General features: G+C 34.4%; 2 protein-coding genes across 7 annotated transcripts in view; one reads left to right on the top strand and one right to left on the bottom strand.

The window, feature by feature from the left end:
• MARS2 (methionyl-tRNA synthetase 2, mitochondrial) overlaps positions 1–15,873 on the bottom strand; it is a 69,641-nt gene that overhangs the window by 30,770 nt on the left and 22,998 nt on the right. The window contains exons 2-3 of one of the 3 annotated variants that reach the window (XM_073880650.1): positions 6,439–6,518; positions 6,159–6,348 (exon numbers count right to left, since the gene is read on the bottom strand). The exons of 1 other annotated variant lie outside the window; for it this stretch is intronic. The gene's annotated coding sequence lies outside the window, so the exon portion shown is untranslated. Of the gene's footprint in view, positions 1–6,158; positions 6,349–6,438; positions 6,519–11,604; positions 12,203–14,768; positions 14,803–15,873 lie in introns of those variants that run through there. One more of the 3 variants, XM_073880646.1, reaches the window with a different exon arrangement.
• Positions 1–15,873, top strand: part of BOLL (boule homolog, RNA binding protein) — a 57,094-nt gene that overhangs the window by 26,602 nt on the left and 14,619 nt on the right. The window lies entirely within an intron of this gene.

Raw genomic sequence — 15,873 nt, forward strand, 5'->3', positions numbered from 1 at the left:
TATATATAAACACAAATGATTGAAGTTGTACTTGAATAATTCCAAGAGAGGATGGAGTGGTACTTGGGTAGAAGAAATTTTCAAAGGACATTAGGATAAGGAAGGGAAAAATGAAGGGGGGGGAATCAGAGGGAGAGAGGAACCATGAGAAACTGGACTCTGAGAAATAATCTGAGGGTTTTAGAGGGGAGGGGTGGGGGGTTAGCCCAGCGATGAGTATTAAGGAGGGCACGTACTGCATGGAGCAGTGGGTGTTATACGAAAACAATGAATCATGGATCACTACATCAAAAACTAATGGTGTATTGGGGCGCCTGGGTGGCTCAGTCATTAAGCGTCTGCCTTCAGCTCAGGTCATGGTCCCAGGGTCCCAGGGTCCTGGGATCGAGCCCCACATCAGGCTCCCTGCTCTGCGGGGAGCCTGCTTCTCCCTCTCCCACTCCCCCTGCTTGTGTTCCCTCTCTCACTGTGTATCTTTCTGTCAAATAAATAAATAAAATCTTTTAAAAAAACAAACAAACAAAAAACTAATGGTGTATTATATGGTGACTAACATAATAAAATAAAATTTAAAAAATAAATAAAAACAATTTTTTTAAAAAGAATGTTAATGCTATACATTCTTAAAGTTTAATTCCTCTAGTTTAAGAATAAACACTTTTCTATATTTTCTTAAATCTATGAGTAGGAAATGACAAATGATACAGAGAAACTTCTATCTTAATCTTTAGTCATATAGAAAGTACACATATGTTGAATATAAATCATAACAGAGGCATAAATAGATATCTTTCTTTGTGCATATAAGCTTACAACTGGAACCAGTAACTTGCCTCTTCATTCTAGAGAAATGCTGCTAAAAGGGACTTCACCCCTTCTGTCCTGATACAGATCTTTGCTCTATCATGCCGCAGACCAAAAGGGAACAAAACTACTGACTTGTTTCAATTTGGAATTTAATCTGTCTCATTTAGGGTTAAATAATTCTGGTAATCACATGGGATACATCCTAGGGAATATTTTAGTCCTACCCAAGTTAAAATTTAAAGAATAGGGAAGAGTTGAAGAGTTCTGAACCATACCTAACTAGCTTACTCCAAAGTATCTGAGCACTTGAACTATTATGCTTTTAAGATCAGTATCAAATCCCTAGGTAAGAAGGGTTTAAGTGGAAAATTATAAAGTGTTTCTGTTTTACAGTGTTTTTCCATTTTTGCATTAATATAAGTATCTAATAAATTCGTTCCTACAAGAATTAACTGAGATACTGGAAACTGGGGAAATTATAATTTGAAGTTAACCTTTAAGTTAAATGTTCATTTTATGCACTCTTGCCATTTGCAACGATGTGGATCGAATTAGAGGGTATTATGCTAAGCGAAATAAGTCAATCAGAGAAAGACAATTATCACATGATCTCATTCATATGTGGAATTTAAGAAACAAAACAGAGGGGCATGGGGAAGAGAGAAAAAAATAAAACAAGATGAAATCAGGGAGACAAACCATAAAAGGCTCCTAATCACAGGAAACAAACTGAGGGTTGCTGGAGGGGAGGGCGGTTGGGGCTGGGGGTACTGGGTGATGGACATTAAGGAGGGCATGTGATGCCATGAGCACTGGGTATTATATAAGACTAATCACTGACTTCTGCCTCTGAAACCAATAAAACATTATAAGTTAATTAATTGAATTTAAATAAAAATTAAAATAAAAAATAATTTAAAAAGTTAAATGTTCATTTTATTTAACTCCAGTATATAATAGCTATTCATGAAAATATTTGATATTAAGGATAATATTTACTTGCCAGGCTATAAGGAATTTCTTCTAATTAAAGCACCAATTGGATTTGAATGAAAAGCACAGCTATTTACCTATTACATCTTACCTTTTAGAAAGACACTGTGATTCAAAGGTAAATTAGAAAAGGATGTGACCTCTTACCACTATCTGTTTCTAGCTCAGAGACCCATAATGTACACTTAAAATAAAAATTGACACTTTACAGAAACATTCCACTACTATCTTCTTCCTAACCATTTCCTTATTTCAGTATCAACACTTCCTATAAAGCAAGTTAGAGACTAAGATTCCGAAACATTCAGCAAGTCATCAGAGTAGAAGACAACAAATGTAAAGCACTGCATTCTAGAGGGCAGAGACAGGAAAAGTCTGTGCTTTGCAGCTCTGGGCTTACAGGAAGATAAACATTTTCATGCACTGTACATAGTCAAACTATAGATAGTCTCAGATTCTTTAGAATAAATTATTTTACTCAATAGAGAACTTGGCAGCAGGAGCAAAAAAGCTCACTGAACTAGGCACTAGGAATTGTGTAGGTTCTGTGTGTATCAAGCCTCTATAAGCATAAGAGAGGGGATGGGGACAGTAAGAGGAATCAAGAACTCATGAATCTTTTAGAATTGTCATGGACAGATCTCCATTCAAGGATAAGCTAAACAGAAAAGTACATACTGTATAGGTCCCATGAAAATATTTTTGCATATGGCACTACAGTGAAGGCAAGAATAAATAGCATATATATGGATATATGTATTAAGAACGTATAAGGAAATTAAATTAAACTTGTAAAAACGCATCCTATGTTTCCAGTAATTACAGACTGAAAAACAGGAAAGATGAAATGGTTCTCGGCCAGTTTAAGAAAACACTGTATGAAACTATTGATATGATGGAAAAAATTAAATTTGTCTTTGCTGTAAAGGACCAGTAGTTACTATATAAAAACAAATCCTTGACATAGAATTTTTTAAAATTCTCTCAGAATACAGAAGATAACATGAAAGATAAAATGATGAAAGATAAAATGCTACACTAGAGAGAATAGAGACAAGTCCAACCAAAAAAAAGAGTAATTCTCAAAAAGAATACAGAAAAAAATTGAATGAAAAGAATGAGCAGAAATTTTAATAGTAAAACAAAAACACCCTTGGTTTGTTTTGAATTTACAAGTCAAAATGGATTTGCCATTCTTCAAGCAGAATTAATGAGAGGTAATCCATATATAAATATTCTGGTAAATATCCATTGCCCTCCTTCAAACATCCTGGTCCTTTTAACTTTGTTTCAACCATTTATTTTTTTTTCAACCATGTATTTTTAAATAATTTTAGACCTAAAGTTGCAAAAAATAATAGAGTTTATGTATCCCTTAGCCCACCTTCTCCTAATTTTAACAACTTATATAATCATAAACAATTAGGAAAAACAAAAATTAGCATTGGTACAATAGTACTAACTAAACTACAAACCCTATTTAAATTTCACCAATTTTTCCACAAATATTCTTTTTCTGTTCCAGGATCTAACCCAATACCCCATGTTACATTAATTTGTGATCTCTCCTTACTCTCCTCCAGTCTGTGAAATTTAGTCTTTCTTCATCTTTCATGACTTTGACACTTTTAGAGTACTGGTCAGTTATTTTGGTAATTATCCATCAATATGAGTTTGGTATTTTCTCTTGATTAAATAGAAGTTATACAGGGGCTCTTAGCTGGCTCAGTCGGTAGAGCATGCGATTCTTGATCTCGGGGTTGTGAGTTCAAGCCCCACTTTGGGTGTAGAGATTACTTTAAAAAAAATAAAATCTTAAAAAAATAGAAGTTATGCATTTGGGGCAAGAATATCACAGAAGTGATGTTTTCAGTGTATCATTTCAAGGGAATGTACAGTATATCTGATTGCTGGTAATAAATAACCTTGATCACTTTACGCATGAAAAGTAAATTGCCTAAGTAGCAGAACTAATAAGTGGCAGATCCAGGATTCTAACCTAAGCATGCTTTCTACCAAGAGAAAAAGTTAGCTGGTCTTCTGAAATCCCTAACGGTAAAGTTCATTGACAAACCTATCCATGCACAAAGAACCTCCCATTAGGATTTTAGAGCTTCCCTCTTAAATATGGACATGCAATCACATTAGAAGAAAGCCTCCAGAATGAGAGACCACAACAAACAGAAAGAAACATATAATGCAGGGGACAGAAGAAAATAGCAAAGATACTATAATTAATATCCTCTTAGAGATAAGAGAAAATTAATGAGAAGTGGTCCATGCATAGACAGCCTGGCAAACACTTCATTTTTTCTCAAACATATTGGTCCTTTTAACTTTTTTTAACTCTGCATTTTGAAGTAATTTCAAGATTTACAGAAAAGTTGTAGAAATAGAATAGTGTTTCTGTATATCCTTCACTACTGTTCTTTGACTAGAGAGGACTGGTACAGGGAATAAACATTAATACAATCCTCTTAATTAAACTATATACCTTACTCAAATTGTACTATTTTTCCATTAATGTGATAGCTGAAATAAATTAAATGTAAAACATAGGCAAAAGCTTTTGAGAAAATAGAACAAAAAAAAAAGAGGTGAATAATAATAGAGAAGATAGAAGCTTAATCCAAAAAGTTTTTTAAAAGATTAGAAGATTAATCCAAGAAGTCAAATATTAATTGCAGAAAAATAAAAGATTTGGAGGAAATAAGCAAAAAGTTAACACAATAAAATTCCCTAGGAAGTTAAGGACAAGGGTCTCTAGATTAAAAGGGCCTACCAATTACTTGGCATAATTACTGCAAAAGACTCACAGTAAGACACATTATTGTGAAATTTCAGAATGGTAGGGATAAAAAAAAAAACTCTAAAGCAAGAAAATAGATCACATACAAAGAATCAGCAACACTGGACTCTAGAAAACAATGGAGTAAAGCTTTAAAAATATTTAATGACAATTTTAATCTAGGATTCCATAATAGACATAAATGAAAAAATATATTGTCATACAGTAGAGTCTCAAAAAATTTACGTCACATGCATCTTTTCTCAGGATGCTTCTAAACATGTATTTCACCAAAACAAGAGAATAAACTAGGAAAAGACATGGAATGGAAAAAAAACAGAAAACAAAAAAAACAGGCATCTAACACAGGGCAAAGTCTATGGGAATTCCGAGGATGACGATAAAAAGAAGTCTCTGTATGATAGCTGTGTAGCTGATTTAGAGAGCAATCAGTTCTGAATTAGAGCAAGATTCAGGATTGTTCTCTGCAGAAGTAATTTTTATTTGTGTAGAAAGTTGTATTAAGTATCTTACAGAACTGTGTAAAGAATATGGAGAGACTTAGCCATAGGTTTGAAGAAAACTAAATGAATGGGGAAAATGAAGCAATTAGTAAAAAACAAAAAGGTGTTCAAAAAAGAAAACGTAATTATAATATACCAGATGGCTCGGGCACCTGGGTGGCTCAGTTGGTTAGGAGACTGCCTTCGGTTCAGGTCATGATCCCGGAGTCCCACGATCGAGTCCCACATCGGGCTCCCTGCTCGGCAGGGAGTCTGCTTCTCCCTCTGACCCTCTTCCCTCTCGTGCTCTCTCTCATTCTCTCTCTCTCAAATAAATAAATAAAATCTTTAAAAATATATATATATATATACCAGATGGCCCATTAGTGAACAGTATTTAAGCATAATAATTAAAACAATTAACATAAATTTAAGCAAAACCTAGGATATAAAGAGGATGGGCAAGGAAATAAGAGATATTGAAAGAGTTAAAATCCTTATCGACCATAAAGTCATTAGATAATGAAAATTGTTCAGTTAATAGAGACAGAAATATAGAAACAAATACTAGAAGAAACAACTCAAACAAATGAATGTGACCACCTCTGAAAAAGTGAAGTGAAGTAGGTAGGAGTGGAGTGGCAGGGGAGAAGGAGTGTGTTGAAGCTCTTTTTTCCGTACCCTTTAACCACTATTTGCTTTTTAAAACTAGGTATATAATTACTTTAATAATAAAAATTAACTTCAAAAGTGCAAGGAACACCAGATTGTTTCCAGCCAAGATATATCAGGCAAATGTGAACAACATTAGGGAAAAAACCCAGAATGACATTAATAAGAAAGTAAATTTCAAAGTAAAAAGCATTAAACAAGACAGAGAAGTCCAGTTTGTTGTGATAAAAAGTCAAATCTAATATGAATAAGTAAGTCTAATAATGTAACATCAAAAATATAAAGTAGGGGAGCCTGGCCGGCTCAGTCAGAGGAGCATGCCACTCTTGATCTTGGGGTTGTGAGTTCGAGCCCTACATGGAGTATAGAGATTACTTAAATAAAACTTTAAAAAATAAAAGAGAGGGGGCACCTGGGTGGCTCAGTTGCTTGAGTGTCTGACTCTTGATTTCGGCTCAGGTCACGATCTCAGGGTTGTGAGATTGAGCCCCCAACCAGGCTATACACTCAGCAGGGAGTCTCCTCAAGATTCTTTTCTCCTCTCCCTCCGCCCCTTCTCCCAGCTCTCACTCGCTCGCTTGCTCTCTAAAAATAAATAAGTAAATCTCTTTAAAAAGTATTTAATTAAATGAAAAAGTCTAATACTGTAATATCAAAAGTATAAAGTAGGGGCACCTGGCTGGCTCATTTGGAAGAGTGTGCAACTCTTGATCTCAGGATTGTACATTCGAGCCCCATCTTGGGTATAGGGATTTCTGAATAAAAATAAAAAACATAAAATATATACATAAAGTAAAAACTGCTAGAAATACCAAGAGAAAGAAACACAGCTGTGATAGGAGACTTTAATATCATAATCATAACTCAGATTCAAATAAATAAGACCTAAAAACACTATATATGAATAATACATTTGAATTTTGTGCCTTGCAAAGAGAAAGCTACTTCTTTTCTAACATTTACATAAGTTGATAATATTTTAGTCACAAAGTAAATATAAATTCAATAAAGTATACTGGCTATTTTCACTAACTATAATGAGTTACATGTATGAAAGGAGAGCATTGTGCAAGGCAGAAGCATTGAGAGACTGACCCTAGTAGGCAAGGTTGCCTACTGAAATGGCAACAAAGAGTTGTTATAGCCTAGATGATGATGCCTAAGGGCTCTAGGTCCCGTCATGAAACCCCCACTCCTTCTCAAACCACAGCATGAGCTAGGACCACTCTCCATTCCTCTATTTTTTTTTCCACCATCTAAATGTTACCAACCATCTTAGCTGATGATACCCTCAGGAGAAAATTTTCTCAAGGCGAAAACCACAAAACATCTGAGAACAACAACACAAGTAATATGTGAGAGAAACAGCAGTGAACTATAATTGACATATAACATACTAGTTTCAGGTGTACAACATATGTATATATTATGAAATGATCATCACAGTAAGTCTAGTTAACATCCAAAACCTCACATGCTTACAATTTTTTTCTTATGATAAGAACTCTTAAGATCTCTCTGAGCAACTTTCAAATATGCAATACAGTATTATTAATTTTAGTCACCATGCTGTACATTAGTGGTCCACTTAGAAATGTCTTCTATATGTATTACCAAAGCCATTATTTTTGCTTACTTTTCCATTATTCAGATTTAAGATTCTATCAGTTTGAGTTATTTTTCTCCACACAACTAAATCAGTTAAAATAAATTACTTCAGACTTTAGTTACACCTTTCATGAAACAGTGTTGTCTCAGAGCACGTATCTGTTGCTTATCTTTAAAACTTCAGAATGAATACATTAGTGACAGTGACAGATTTTAAAGTATTTGTACATTGCAAAACACCTTATCTTTCTTCATTCTTTCTGCAGTGAAATGTTCTTAATCTAAACTCTATTAGCTCTTCATTGCAAGGGTGAAAAAGCCTCCTATTTCATCTTGTAAACCTTTAAGGAAGAGACCTTTATATCATTCAGGAAATTTTAACCAAGGTTTATTTAAAACCCTCCTCTCTCAACTTTAAAAATTGGCCAAAACAATTTTTACTTGAAAAATATTTATAGGATATATTTTCTGTCTTATACTGTCAATTTTGTCTTTTTCATATATACCATTTTACATCATTTCATAATGCTTATACTACTTGGAGTTTACCTCAACTCCTTTATTTTCACTTTCTATCTTACTTTTGGTATTTTTTTCCCTTTCTTGAATGCTCTTTAAGAAAGTTTCTTTTTAGGGCGCCTGGGTGGCTCAGTTGGTTAAGCGACTGCCTTCGGCTCAGGTCATGATCCTGGAGTTCCGGGATCGAGTCCCACATCGGGCTCCCTGCTCAGCAGGGAGTCTGCTTCTCCCTCTGACCCTCTTCCCTCTCGTGCTCTCTATCTCTCATTCTCTCTTTCTCAAATAAATAAAATCTTTAAAAAAAAAAAAAGAAAGTTTCTTTTTAGAAGGAGGGAGTCAAAATCAAATCAGTTTATCCTTCTAATCTGACAAAGATTTAATTGGAAGATTAAATTGAAACTACACCAAAAATAAAAAACTTTAATTATGGATTAAAATTATTCATTACTGGGGCTCCTGGGTGTCTCAGTTGGTTAAGTGACTGCCTTTGGCTCAGGTCGTGATCCCAGGGCCCTAGGATCAAGCCCCGCATCAGGCTCCCTGCTCAGCGGGAAACCTGCTTCTCCCTCTCCCGCTCCCCCTGCTTGTGTTCCCTCTCTTGCTGTCTCTCTCTCTCTGTTGATTAAATAAATAAATAAAATATTTTTTTAAATTATTCATTACTCTTTCTGACACATATTAATATGTTCTGTCAAATCTGACAGAATCTAAATAAATTATGGGCCATAAGTTAATTAATAAATCACATAAATAAGTTGCCCCTTGCATAGACATGTCATATGGACTCTACCATATGACAAGTCTTAAGTAACAACTCATTCTCAGTAGTTCAATTTATCAAGCATTTATTGAACATTACATTTGAAAAATAATATTTGAAGTGCTGTAAATATAATTAGTAAGATTTCACCCTCAGTTTTATATTCAGCTCTGTCCATGCCCTGAGCCCATAATTTTTTCCTAACTTTAACAGTTACCTGTAATGTTACATTAAAAATTTTTCATGTGTGAACATTTAGTGGACTCGAAGGTACCACTTCTGTATTTTTAAGTGTAGTAAAATTATTAATGGGGAATAAGGCAAGGATGTCTCACTTCATTTCTTCATTTTAACATTGTCCTGGAAGTCCTGGCTAATGAGGAAAGACAAGAAAAGGAAACAAAAGTATATAGATTGGGAAGGAAGAAATAAAACTGCCTTTGTTTGCAGATGACATGATCATCTATGTAGAAAATCCAGAAGAACCGACCAAAAAACTCCTGGAAGTAATAAGCAATTATAACAAGGCTGTAGGATACAGGGTTAATACGCAAAAGTCAATTGCTTTTCTGCTCACCAGCAATGAATAAAAAAATGAAATACTTAAGTGTAAATCTAACAAAATATGTACAAGATCTAGATGAGAAAAATTACAAAACTCTGATGAATGAAATCAAAGAACTAAATAAATGGAGAGATATTCCATGTGCATGGATAGGAAGACACCATATTGTCAAGATGTCAGTTCTTTCCAACTTTATCTACAGGTTCAACACAACCCCAGTCAAAATCTCAGCAAGTTATTTTGTGGATATTGACAAACTGATTTTAAAGTTTATATGGAAAGACAATAGACCCAGAATAGCCAACACAATATTAAAGGAAAAGAAGTCAGAGGCCTAATACTACTCAACTTCATGACACTATAAAGCTATAGTAATCAAGACTGTGGTATTAGTAAAAGAACAGACAAATCAATGTAACAGAATAGAGAGCCCAGAAATAGACCCATATATATTCAACTAATCTTTGACAGAGGAGCAAATGCAGCACAATGGAGAAAAGATAATCTTTTCAACAAATAATACTGGAACAACCAGATATCCACATACAAGAAAAGTGAATCTAGACACAGATGTTACAATTCTCACAAAAATTAATTCAAAGTTGATGACAGATCTAAATGTAAAACACAAAACTGTAAAACTCCTAGAAGATAACATAGGAGAAAATCTAAATGACCATGAGTTTGACAATGACTTTTTAGATACAACACTGAAGGCATGATTCATGAGAGAAATAACTGGTAAGTTAGGCTTCATTAAAATTAAAAACTTCAGCTCCATGAAAGAGAATGCCAAGAAAATGAAAAGACAAGCCATAGATTGAGAGAAAACAAAAACATATCTGATAAATGTTATCCAAAATATACAGAGAATTCTTAAAGCTGAACAATAAGAAAATGAACAAACTGATTAAAAAACAGGGGGAAGGCCTTAATAGACACCTCACCAAAGAAGATACACCAATGGCAAATAAGCATATGAAAAGATATTTAACATCGTGTGTGAATAGGGAATTGCAAATTAAAATGAGATACCACTACACACATATATTACAATGTCGAAAATACAAAGCATTGACAATACCAATGCTGACAGGGATGTGGAGCAACAGGAACTCTCATTCATTGCCGGTAGAAATGGTACAACCAGTTGGAAGATAGTTTGACAGTTCATTATGAAACTAACCATACTCTTAACATAGAATCTAACCACACTCTCAGATATTCACCCAAATGAGTTGAAAATTTATGTCCATGGGGCACCTGGGTGGCTCAGTCGGTTAAGTGTCTGCCTTCGGATCTCAGGGTCCTGGGATCGAGCCCCACGTCGGGATCCCTGCTCAGCGGGGAGCCTGCTTCTCCCTCTGCCTCTGCCCACTGTTCTGCCTGCTTGTGCTCTCGCTCACTCTGTCAAATAAATAAAATCTTAAAAAAAAAAAAGAAAACGTATGTCCACACAAAAACCTGCATACAGATATTTATAACCACTTTATTCACAACTGTCAAAACTTGGAAGCAACTAAGATGCCCTTCAGTAGGTGAATGGATAAATTGTGGTAATATCCAAACAATGGAATATTATTTAGCAATAAAAAGAAATGAGCTATAAAGCCATAAAAGACTTAGAGGAAACTTAAATACATATTATTGAAAGAAGCCAGTCTGAAAGCACTACATACTATATGATTTCAACTATATGACATTTTGAAAAAGGTAAAACTATGGAAACAGTTAAAAAGTGAGTGGTTGTTAGGGGATGAGGGAGGGAGAGGTGAATAGAGCACAGAGAATTTTTAGGTCAATGAAACTATTCTATATGATAGTATCATTATACATTTGTCCAAACCCATAGAATGTATAACACCAAGAGTGAACCCTAATGTGAACTATGGACTTTGGGTAATAATGATGTGTCAATGTAGGTTCATCAGTTGTAACAAATGTACCATTCTGACTGCCAGATGTTAGTGGAGGAGGTTCCCATGTATGGGGTTAGGGAGTCTATGGGAACTCTGTACTTTTCTGACCAGTTTTTGCTATGAACTTAAAACTGTTCTAAAAAATTAAGCCTGTTTTTTTAAATTATTAAGGTACTCAGGTTCTAATCCATATTTTTAATTACTGATTTCCTATATTCAGTAGTATAATTAGTTGTGGATGTGCCCCACATGAAAAATAAACATTGAAATATTGTCAATAATTGTTTCCTATCAGTTCATTATTATACTGTCATAATTATGACAATCTTTTCTTTGTACTTACATCTTTCTTTAAAAGGTAATGTGCATTATATATAATATACATATTATATATTTACTCATTATAATGTATAATTGTTGGAAGTTTTTGTTTTCCACACAAATGGCAATTCATATCACTATTCTTTTTATCTTCTTAATACATTTTAAGGGATAGTATATCCCAGCTCAATCAGATTCTCTAAAAGAATTAGGGAATTACACTAATTAAGTTCAGAATCATGTTGCTGCTCTTAAATATACATACCTGAATCTTGTTGCATTTGGTTTTCCTGAAATGTTAAAATTCCATCTGAGATTCATTAAGATAACCAAACTGAATATTATGTCACTTTTTATATTCAAAATGTTAATGATGATTGTGTCCAAGAGATGGGGTCTATATGCTGTCATGAGTACCTCTGTAGCAAAAAAAGTTACATACTGATTTCTTAATGGTATTATAAAATAACCAAAGTTCTAATCATTTACATTTAGAGTTCAAGGAAAAGAGTTACTAAGATTCTGCATTGAGTTTTAAAGTTAATTTAGTCCAAAGACCACCCCCCCAAAGAGGCTGTGGATAAAAATGTATTACAATATAACTTTATAATCCTATATATTTTACATTTAAAAACCTGGTTCTGAGAAGGGGTCCATATACCTCAATATACTGCCAAAGGAGTCCATTGCACACATACACAAAAACAGTTAACTTCTTGCAACTATTTATGAAAACCTATGTTGTACCTGTAATATATAGAAAGAAGAAACAAAAATTTTAAAAAAAGTTTGCCTCTGTGTTAGTCACTTTATTTCACTTATAACATAAATTTTTGCAAGGAGGAATGTCTCTAGCCGCATGTTCCTAATTCTAAGAGCTTTTAAGTCTTCCATACTGGTTGAGACTATTCAAACTAGATAAGGAATGACATAGAAAGCAGGCTGATAAGGAATAATACCAACCAGACATTGCAAATACAGTTTACCACATTCAATAAACACACCTTAACCACAACAAATATAACGAATGTAATTTTCTATTTAAAAAACACTAATAGTCCCAGTGTTAAAAAGTCAAGGCCTTGGAAGTATTAGAAACAAACTTCAATATTACAAGATAGTTCTTTGTGCTTTTGTAAAGACAGGAAACTCAGTTTCTGATGGTAAAACAGAATAAGTATAGGGCGCCTGGGTGGCTCAGTTGGTTAAGCGACTGCCTTTGGCTCAGGTCATAATCCTGGAGTCCCAGGATCGAGTCCCACATCGGGCTCCCTGCTCAGCAGGGAGTCAGCTTCTCCCTTGGACCCTCTTCCCTCTCGTGCTCTCTATCTCTCATTCTCTCTCTCTCTCTCAAATAAATAAATAAAATCTTTAAAAAAAACAGAATAAGTATAGATTTAACTTAAACATTATGGTAACTAGTGCATAGATACTCACTAATCTTATATATCTAAACATGTACCTAGTTAATCCTGTTCTTTGTAGTCTCAAAAACATTAGTTTCAATAGCTTCTGAGTTTCTCTCAAGATTTCTATTAAACTTGTAATGTCTGATTTTGACTTTCATTTAATCAAGGTGAATCCAATATATTTGAGGTTGGTGATAATTTATTTCCACAATATGGAGTATATACACTCTTTAAATTTAAGGCATCTTATTAAGGTTTTCTTTCATAGATATTCAGAAGTGCTTGGCCTGAAAATTTCTTTGCAGCCTGAACAGGTTAAAGCAGGAGTCAACACACTTTATATAAAGGGCCCAATAGTAAATATTTTTAGCTTTGAGGCTACACAGTCTCTATCTCAACTGTTTGATACTTGCAGCATGAAAATGACCACAGATAAAATATAAACAATGAGTTGACTGTGTGCCAGTAAAACTTTATTTACAAAAACAAAAGATGGGCCAGACTTGGCCTGAAGTTCATAATTTCACAACTCTTGGGTTAGCCCATTGCTGAGATCATGCATCCTTATAAAATGTAATGTGAAATACAGTACAAATGCTTTGCTTATGTTTCTATTTTTAATTATTTCTTTTTACTTTTTTAAAGATTTTATTTATTTGATAGAGAGCATAAGTAGGCAGAGTGGCAGACAGAGGGAGAGGGAGAAGCAGGCTCTCTGCTGAGCAGGGAGCCCAACGTGGGGCTCAATCCCAGGACCCTGGGGTCATGACCTGAGCTGAAGGCTGCCACTTAACCGACTGAGCCACCCAGGCACCCCTAATTATTTCTTTTTAATCTATTTTTAACCTAACATGAACTATTTGACCCTGGGCCTCTGGACTACTTTAATATTTACATTTGTCATAAGTTCTTACCAGCCAAAATAGTTATTAATCAATGTGGGTTAAGGGTGGATAAAGATAATTTGAGGTATATATTAATGACACTGCAAAGGTAGATATTAGTTGATACAGTATTCTAAGTCAATGTAATGCTTCTTTTATGGGGGAAAAGCTATCTCATTGTGTAGCGTATTTTATTTGCATACCCAGTTACATATTTCCATTCTGAGTTTGAGCACTTAATTCCCTTGCATTTTGAGTCTGTCATTCCCTCTGACTGGACATTTTTTCTCATTTTGCTCAATCTTCTTTCTTTCCCCTTAGCACACAGATTACTTGGATGAGCATCTTCTTTTTCACAAGAGTCAACTTATCAAATTTTAATTGCTTACAGAATTGGAAACTTTTTGGATACCATCATCCCCTACTTTAAGGATATATGATAATAAGCAGGAGGATTTTGTATTACATATTTCACTAAAGATATTTTAAATTTATCTGTTTTGGAAAGGCAAGAAGGAAGAGTATAGGGGTGTCTTTTCCATTCCATATGAAATTATTGTTCCTTCAGTACTGAGATCTATTCAAACAACTCATGTAAGACTTATTGCCAAGATTTAATGACTCAGCCAAATTCCAAGGGTCTTATCCTAGTTCTTATCCTCTTAGATTCTCCTAAATTTAATACTGTCAACAGCATATGTTCAAATTTTATTAATTCTCAGATGTGGTTCTCTTTCCTTACATTCAGTTTGAGTTTTCAGTATCTCTTTCAAAAATATATTTCTTCTTTTACCAACTACTAATCATGGCACTATTCCCTTTGCCCTGTAAACTGTCTTATAAGGGAGTTTTCCTGTTTTCTTCTGCACTTTAATAGTGTTTAATAGTGACTCTGACCTTAGTGTTCTGATTCTCTTCCTAATTTAACCCTAAAAAACAAAAAACACCTGAATGAGTGTTTTCCTCTAACTCAAAATCACGAATACACAATTTTTTACATTTTATTTTCAGAATCCATACCTCTTAATGTTAGTTTGCTCATCTTTCTTCTCTCCTAAAAATCAAAACAATACCAGTGATTTTTCTGACCTCTTGATGCTACATGGTCTATTTATATTATGTCCCCTTTTCAGCTAACTTTATAAAAATATTTGTTTTTCCATTGCCAAATCCCTTTGTTAAGCTCTATTATTGCATAACCAGATTACTATTTCTTCAAGACCTCTCTATATTCAGGGGCGCCTGGGTGGCTCAGTCGTTAAGCGTCTGCCTTCAGCTCAGGTCATGGTCCCAGGGTCCTGGGATCGAGCTCTGCATGGAGCTCTGCATCGGGCTCCCTGCTCAGCGGGGAGCCTAGTTCTCCCTCTGCCCTCCCCCTTCTTGTGTTCCCTCTCTCGCTGTGTCTCTCTGTGTCAAATAAATAAATAAAATCTTAAAAAAAAATAAGAGACTTCTCTATATTCAGTTTCCATCCTTCAGTCATGTATACAATCTGAATTTAGGTTTTTTAATCTGAAGTAATTTTTTTCCTCTTAATCACTCTCAACTGTTATCCACATCCTTTCTAAATTCCTTACCATTAAATATTATATTCTCCCTTCAGTATTCCCATACTTATCAACCTAAATTACTCATATACAACTATTTCTAGTTCTTTTCTTTGAGCTATATTGAAGCTGCTCCTGTTCCCCCTAGACATATGAAGTCTTCAAGCAATTCCACTTACATAGAACAGTTCGGCTTCACTTCTCTATTTTTCCTGAGAGTACCAGAGCATATTGCCAATAAGCTGTGAGTAGTTGACCAGGCTTGAATAGCTATATATTACCACAAATTTCATTCATTTACCTGATATTTATTGACCACCTCCATGTGCTAGCCAGTATTCCAGATACTGAGAATAAAGCAATGAACAATACTGAGTGGTATTGGACAGTATTGAACAAACCAGAGAAATTCAGGTCAGTCTATAGAGTTTAGCAAACCAGATGAGTTTGAACCCCTAGAGTCTGTCCCCAATATAGTAACCACTAGCCACACAAGGCTAATTTCAATTTTAAATTAATTAAAATTAAATGAAATTTAAAATTCAGTTCCTCAACTGCAACTAGCCACATTTTAAATG

This window comes from Callorhinus ursinus, unplaced genomic scaffold, assembly GCF_003265705.2.
Source record: "Callorhinus ursinus isolate GAN/ISIS: 27379988/994484 unplaced genomic scaffold, GSC_fseal_2.0 scaffold2, whole genome shotgun sequence".
Classification (NCBI taxonomy): Eukaryota; Metazoa; Chordata; class Mammalia; order Carnivora; family Otariidae; genus Callorhinus; species Callorhinus ursinus.